Source organism: Saimiri boliviensis, chromosome 8 (genome assembly GCF_048565385.1).
Source record: "Saimiri boliviensis isolate mSaiBol1 chromosome 8, mSaiBol1.pri, whole genome shotgun sequence".
Classification (NCBI taxonomy): domain Eukaryota; kingdom Metazoa; phylum Chordata; class Mammalia; order Primates; family Cebidae; genus Saimiri; species Saimiri boliviensis.
Genome location: NC_133456.1, coordinates 45,573,484 through 45,581,329, shown reverse-complemented (window position 1 = coordinate 45,581,329; position 7,846 = coordinate 45,573,484). Strand labels below are relative to the sequence as shown.

At 37.9% G+C, this 7,846-nt stretch overlaps 1 pseudogene; it reads right to left on the bottom strand.

Moving 5' to 3' along the window:
- Window positions 1-215: 215 nt before the first annotated feature.
- LOC101044014 (heterogeneous nuclear ribonucleoprotein D-like pseudogene) lies at window positions 216-1,683 on the bottom strand (annotated as a pseudogene).
- Between the last annotated feature and the right edge of the window lie 6,163 nt (window positions 1,684-7,846).

Here is a 7,846-nt window from a genome sequence, read left to right as displayed (position 1 = left end):
GGGAAATTGAAGAGAAGGGGCATGGAGTAGTGAATGCTTTAAATCTTGTTAAAGACTAATGAATGGCTTTAAGGAAAGAACTTCTGCTTCTGCCCTCTGGTGAACAAGAGTCTCCAAAGGACTTTTCATTTTTGAAATACAAAATCTCAGGTACTGTACAATAAGCACAATGTAAGTATGATTCCTGAAAAAAGCACCTACCTGTGGCTCATGAAACTATGCTCTGACAGCTGCCCTGAGAGCAGTCCACAACTGATGGTCACAGTTGTATCCTATAATGGGTACTGGTCTTATTTATTTTCTTTTTGGCCTATTAATATTTAAAAGAAGAAACTTGGGTTTGATTTCCTTTACCACCTTGCCTTCATGTCTTTGATCACACTACCCATCTCTGAAGTGACAATTCTGCTAATGTGTCATCATGAGGCGTTTCGTGCCTTTTTAGAAGCTATCCATTTTATTTTATTTTTTTTCACATAAGGAAGCATTTATTTGAAGTTTAACATGAAATCATACAAATAAAATGTGTATAAACAAACCCACATTGAGTCATAACACAAATAGCAAGGGACAAAGTAAAAACAAAGAAAACTAATTGGCAGCTATATACAGTCGGATACAATTGTGTCTTGTACACCAGAAAGTCTTTTACAAAATAATCATCTTCGATCAACAGAAGACCAATCTTCAATGTCGTCCTGCAAGATGGGTTACTTTAACAACTCCTACTGTTTTCTCCAATATTCTCCTTTAGTATGGCTGGTAATTGTTTTGGTGATTGCCACCCCCTCGAGATGCCTTGCCGTAAGTGCTCTGCTGGCCACTGTAGTCTGCATACCCCTGTCCATATCCATAGTTCCCATAGTTATACCCAGTATAATCATATCCGCCATAGCCACTATAGTTTTGATCACTACCATAAGCACTATTGTAATTTCCATATCCTTGATCATAATAGTTATTAAATCCTTGGTTACAGTTTTGGCCCTGACCTCGGCCACGACCCCTCATACCACCCCGTCCACCAGCTACAGCACCTCTTCCACCTTTTTGTTGTTGCTGTTGCTGCCTATATACCTCTTTGGGTTGTGCAACTTTGATTTCACACTTCCCAGAACCAATTTGATGGTATCTGCTTTCTAACAATTTTTTTACTGGCTCTTCATCGGTATATGTGATAAAATAAAATCCTCTTCTTTCATTCGTTTTTGTATCCATAGGAAGTTCAATGTTTTCAATCTCTCCAAAGTCTCCAAAATATTCTTTTATTTGTTCTCCAGAAGTATCCGGGTCAATCCACCCACAAAGACCTTTTTGGGAGGTTCTTTCCCTTTGAAAGCTTTGGCCCTTTTGGGATCTATCAATTTGCCATCCGGTTTGTGTTCTTTCAGTTCCAAAACCTTATCAACACTAGCAGCATCTCTGAAAAGCACAAATCCAAATCCTCTTGATCTCCCAGTGACTGGATCTGTTTTAATTGTGCAGTCTACATCTTCCCCAAATCGCGACAAATATTCAGTCAGGTCTTTTTTGCTTGTATCCCAGCTCAAGCCTCCAATAAACATTTAACCGTCATCCTGCTGATTCTTGCTCGCATTTATCTTGGATCCCTCTGCGAATTCCTCTATGTTGCTGTACTCGTTCACGTCCTCCATAGAGGCGGAGCTGTCGGCAGCGGGGTGCTGGCGCGCAGCCCGGGTCGCGGGTCGCGGCAGCGGCGGCGGCGGAGCGTTGTATCGAAGCTGTCCATTTTAAAAATTGTTAAAACTTCTATTAAACGCATTTCTCAAATCCTTTCCACAAGAGTCTGTGATTAACTTATTATTCTTAATGGAACTATGTTAGTTCAAGCTAAACTTTTCTTCTTACTTGATTTTGAAAAAAATAAACTGTAAAGCCTTAAACAGGAAGATTATTAACACCGTAGTCTTCAGTGAAGAGACAGCCCGATTTTAAGAGAAAATCATTTCCTAAAAGAGTGACACATTGACCAGTTAGTTTTTCCTACTAGCTTGATTTGCTAATAAGATTAAGCAGGGCTTTGTTGAGGGGCAGGAGAGGAGGATAAGGAAGAGAATGCTACAGAGCATGGTACACTTTCAAGGAAAGACAGAAATGGGAGCTGAAATATCAAACCCTGGATGTAATAGATTGCCAATGTCAAAATAAAGGAAATCCCTAATACCAGATTCACAGTAATCATTTCAAATATTTTGTATAAGTCTAATTCTGAATATCAAGACATGTCTCAGGAAGGTTGTCAACAATGTAGAATGTATACCTAAGTTTATCTCATGAAAGTAAGAATTAGAAGTTGAGTGCTGAGCTGTATTTGAGGGGCATTTTATTTTTCTGGTATTATTGAAAGTATCAAATAAAGGCAAAATATTTCTTTCAACTTCTTTCAAAACATGTCTTTGCTTTCTGTTTAGGAGTCTTAGAGATTTCAAGCTTTAATTTATCACTGTGATACCCGTGCAATTTAAAGCAGAATAAACCAAAGGGAGGGGTAACATAAAAACTGGAACAATATGCTAGTTCTGGGCAATTGTCCTGCAAATTCTGTCAGATAATGAAAGTGAGTAGGGTGCCCATAACCCAGAGTTTCCTTTGTTTGTGAAGTAAAACCAAGGAACTTCATAACCCCCCAATGGGAAATTCTATATTTTCGCAAGTAAAATTTTAGGTGGAAATTATCTACTACACCACACTTGAGGGAATTGCTATACTCATTCTACTATTTGCAATAGGGTTATACACAGTAGCACCTTCTAACTGAAATGCTGAACAGAGAGTTTGTGTCTTATATTAATATTTGAACCCTGTAGACTCAATATTGTAAGTCAAATTGTTTCCTCTCGCCGAGAAGCAATCAAACTCCAAATGGTGCTGCAAAGTAAACCATGCATAGACATGCCATTTTTCCAAGGACTCTTAGATCAACCCTAGAAGGAGCCCTAGGTGCTGTTTGTTCCCCATTCAATGCCCCTTTTTAGCAGGAAGTGGCCAGAAAGAGTCGTCACTTAAAACCACCTAACAGCAGTTGGGGTGACACCTCCATAGTGGGGAATGTTATAGGAGTTATTAAGAAAATATTTTAGGCAGATAGAGAGGGAAAGGGGTCGTTGAGAAGTTTTTGTTTCTTTTAAAGCAGCTCTTAGTGCCAGACTAGAAAGCTTTCATATACAAATATAGGCCATTAGAAACTGGGTCCACACAAACATGGCAATTCCTGCCCTTTTCTTACTTGCCCCCAACATGTACCTGGCAGACTGCCCTCACATATCCCCATGTGTGTAGAACATTATGGTACCCTGCATCTGCATATTAAAAGGCTAGGCTGGGAGGGCCAGGTTTTTTCCCATGCTACATGAATGATATGCCTGGTCAAAGGAATCCCCTAACCCTCCTATGCAAATCAAACACCACCTCCTCCAGTCTCCTCATATAAGCATCCACTTTTCTGCCATACACAGGGTTTTTTCTCTGTTCCAATTCCCCGCTCCTTCTGTCTCTATACAGGGGAGCTGTTTTCTTCTTCTTTCCTTCTCTCTTACCTAGTAAACTCTCCACTCCTTAAAACCAAAAGTAAATATATATATATATATATATATATATATATATATATATATAGCATAGGTAAATGAACTATGTATGAGTTGCTCAAGGTAGTATCTATATAGAACTAGAAAAAAAGGAAAAAGAAATAATCTATCTTTCAAAGGTAAAGAGGATGAAATTTTTAAGTTCTATTTTTCACAAGATGACAATGTGTCTTTGGTTATGCAGGCTGTTGTTGCTTTCAAATCCATATACGAAGAGAGTACAGGATGGTACATTTCAAGACCGGAGGAGTGTTAGGGGATCTTTTGCCTCTGCACTAAGCCCAAATCGGATATCAAAAGATTCTGTCACATTAGTTTAAATCTTTGCTTAATTTTACTTTGCTAAGGGGCTACAGGCAGCTGGTTCCCCAGGTAAATCAGTGATGAAGAAAAACAAAAAAAGTCAAGCTTACTGATTCCCTGCTGATTTGGACACAAACTCCAAATTATAAAAAGTTTCATAAGCCGTGATAGAAATTATATTACTTTTACATTTGGTCATATAAGAAGCTGTTTTTACTTCCTAAACCAAAAGCACTGGTGGAAACTACCTGACGCACAAATTTAAGAATTTTTTTTATTCAGCAATTAAATATTGAGTTATTGCCATGTACTTGGTGCTCTTTTAAGTTCTGGGGATACAGAAATGAACAAGAAAGTGATTAGGGCTGTGTTTCCATGTATATAGAGGTGATAGAATATGGGCTGTAAATAAACAGAAAAGCAGATAGGAAAAGGTACTAAACTGATAAAAGTACTGAGGAAAGAATGAATCACTGCTTAAGATGTGACTGACATAGAAATTTTAGTTGATATTTGAGACCAAGTGGCAAAATAAATCAATGATATAAAGGTTAAGGGGAGCAGTTGGCATATGGGCTTCTGTGTGCTAATGAGGGAGGGAAGCCCAGTGTGCCTTTACGGAGGTGGGTGAAAGAAAGAGTACTGCAAGAAATGCCATGGGTTAGCCAGGGAGTAAATCATGTAAGACCTTACAGGCAAAGTAAGGAATCTGGATTCATTCTGAGTGATGGGAAGTCGTACAGAGTGTTAAGTAAGGGCTTAACATGGACTGATTTATAATTTTAAAACACTATCTTGGCTTCTGCACTAATTGTTAGCTAAAGTACAACAAAAAACCTAAGATAAGAAAAAATGAGTAGTTATTTCTCTAAAGTGTTGATTCTTTTTTGTTTAGTCTGAAATATATGAGTGCCAATTCTGAGATAAACACTACCAGTTACAATGTGAGCTAACTCAAAGAGAGGTCCTTACTCCCATAGAGGTTACTGTCTGGGAAGGGAAACAAACGTTAATTAAATAATCATCCTAAAGATACATAATGACCTTTTCTGCAAAAGTGCTCAAAGGAAGAAAGAAAGGTTATATCTGAGCATATAATAATGAATCCAAATCTGACTGGGAAGTCACGGAAGGCTTTACATGGGCTGCAGTAAAAGAGTGAGTACCACTGGACTGATGATATTGCCTTAAGTGCAATGTAGGTTTTAAACAGGGATGGAGGATTGAGGGAGTGACATGATTCAATGTGAGTTTTTTAAATTTATTTTTTAATTGGCAAATAAAAAATGTACACATTTATGGTGTACAGCATGACTTTGAAATATGTACACGTTGTGGAATGACTAAATAGAGGAATTAACATATGCATTACCTCACATATTTATCATTTTTAGTGTGTGATGAAAACACTTAACATCTACTTTCAGCAATTTTCAAATATACAATACATTGTTATTAACTCTAGTCACCGAATCATCCAGTGGATCTCTTGAACTTATTCCTCCTAATTGAACAACATGAATTTTAAAGTGATCATTCATTCTGGGTTCAGTTAAAGAATGGATAGAAGCAAGAGTAGAATGAAAGTAGAGGAACTCGTTAGGAGGTCCACTAGAGAGATAATAGTAGCTAAGGACAGAGTAAAGGTAACAACAAAAATAAAAACTGATTCCATGGATATTGAGATGATAAAGGTAAATAATTGGCCATGGTGATGGATTAGATAGAAAGAGTTAGGAATACAGTAGGAGAGCACCTGAGCAAATGAATAAATGATGATTCTGTTTATTATGAGAAGGAATAGTAAGAGAGCACATGAATAGAAGAGGAAGACCACAAATGTGGTCATATATGTCACAAATTAATGATATCTTGAAAATAACCAAGTAATAGGTCAAGTCAGTAGTTGATTCAACTGATATATACTGGAGAAGTGCTCTAGGCTAGAGAAATAAATCTGACCACCATCATGGTAACTAAAACTGTGGGTGTATTTAAATCTCTTAGTGAGAGACTATAATAGAAAAACTTGTTTTAAAGCTTCAGACATCTACAGGATTTGGTGACCCAGTAGAAAAAGAACTGCTTGCAAAAGAAACCAAAATGGTCAGAGAGGTGACATGGTCAGAGAGGTGACATTTCAAAAATGTCAAATAATATCAAATAATTATCAGGAACTACAAAGTTTCTGTGAGTTTTCACTATCTAGAAGCTAGTAAGTTAGTCTGCTACTATTTTAGCAAAGCTGACAGAAAACACATGGCTCTTGGTTCAGAGACAAAGGACTATATTATGCATAGCACAAACAGTAGTTCAGAGGGCAACATGATGCTTGTGTGGATTCCCCATGTCCTCCAAGTTCCATGGAATAACACAGAGTGCCCATGACGAGTGACTGCATGTGCAGTGGATTGCATTACAGAAGAGAAACTCTAAGTTTGGAAGATTCACCACTTACATGGTAAAGAGGAAGCAAGTATGTGGTTCACCTATTGGAAAATGTTACCTTACTTCTCAGGGTTGCTTGCTGGAAATACAATCCTGAGAAGTGGCCCAAGTAAAGAATAGCAAGGGCTTTGCTATCACAGCATGCCCAGGAAAAGCATTCAGGGATGTGTAAGGCCCCTTGAAGATTGCCTCTTTGAACAAGGATCCTGAGAAAATTAGAAAATTGAGGACAGGAAAAATCTTGAACTTAGCAAAATGAAGATCATTGTTAACCTTATTAAGAGCTGTTTTATCAGAGTGATGCAACGTAAAAACATTCCAGTGGGTTGAAAAGTGAAGGTGGGGCCAGGCACAGTGGCTCATGTGTGCAATCCCAGCACTTTGGGAGGCTACGGTGGGCGGATCACGAGGTCAGAAGATCAAAATTATTCTGGTCAACATGGTGAAACCCCATCTCTACTAAAAATATAAAAATTAGCTAGGCATAGTGGCGTGTACCTGTAGTTCCAGCTACTCAGGAGACTGAGGCAGGAGAATCCTCTGAACTCAGGAGGCAGAGGTTGAGTGAACTGAGATCACACCACTGCACTTTAGCCTGGCAACAGAATAAGACTCCCTCTCAAAAAAAAAGAAAAAAAAAAAAAGAAAAGAAAAATAAGTATATGTGGAATATGGGAATAGAGACCACAAATATAGAATAGTTTTTTTTTAAGAATACAAGTGTAAGGTGCTAAAAATAGAAATGATATATTAAGATGGGATATTGAAATGAGAGAAGACATTTTTGTTAGTCATTGGATATGTTTAAATACTCATGGTAATAATCAAATGAAATGCTCTACAAATATCAGAATATAAATTGCTGTTATATGTTCATTAATCCTGGATAGAACATTGTTATGGATTGATTTGTGTTCTCTAAAATAGTAATAATAATAATAATAATAATAATAATAAATGGTTAAGTCCTAACCATGAATGTGACCTTATTTGGAAGTAGGGTCTTTGCAGATGATCAAGTTAAAATAAAGTCATTAGAGTTGGCCCTCATCTAATATCCTAATAAAAGGGGAAACTTTGGACCACAAGACATACAGAGAAGATGCTGTGAAGACACCAGAAGCTTAAAAACCCCTGAGGCTACCAGAAGCTTGGAGAGAGTAATGAAACTGATTCTTACAGCCCTCTGAAGGAACCAGCGTAGTCGACATCTTGATTTCAAACTTCTGGCTTCCAGAACTGTGTGAGGATAAACTTCTGTAGTTTAAGCCTCTCAGTTTGTGATACTGCATTATAGCAACGCTAAGAAACCTAAACTACAGGCATCATTTTCAGAAAGACCAACTACTGATAACAAGAAATAAAATAGCAACCGGGCGCGGTGGCTCAAGCCTGTAATCCCAGCACTTTGAGAGGCCGAGGCGGGTGGATCACGAGGTCAGGAAATCGAAACCATCCTGGTCAACATGTTGAAACCCCGTCTCTACTAA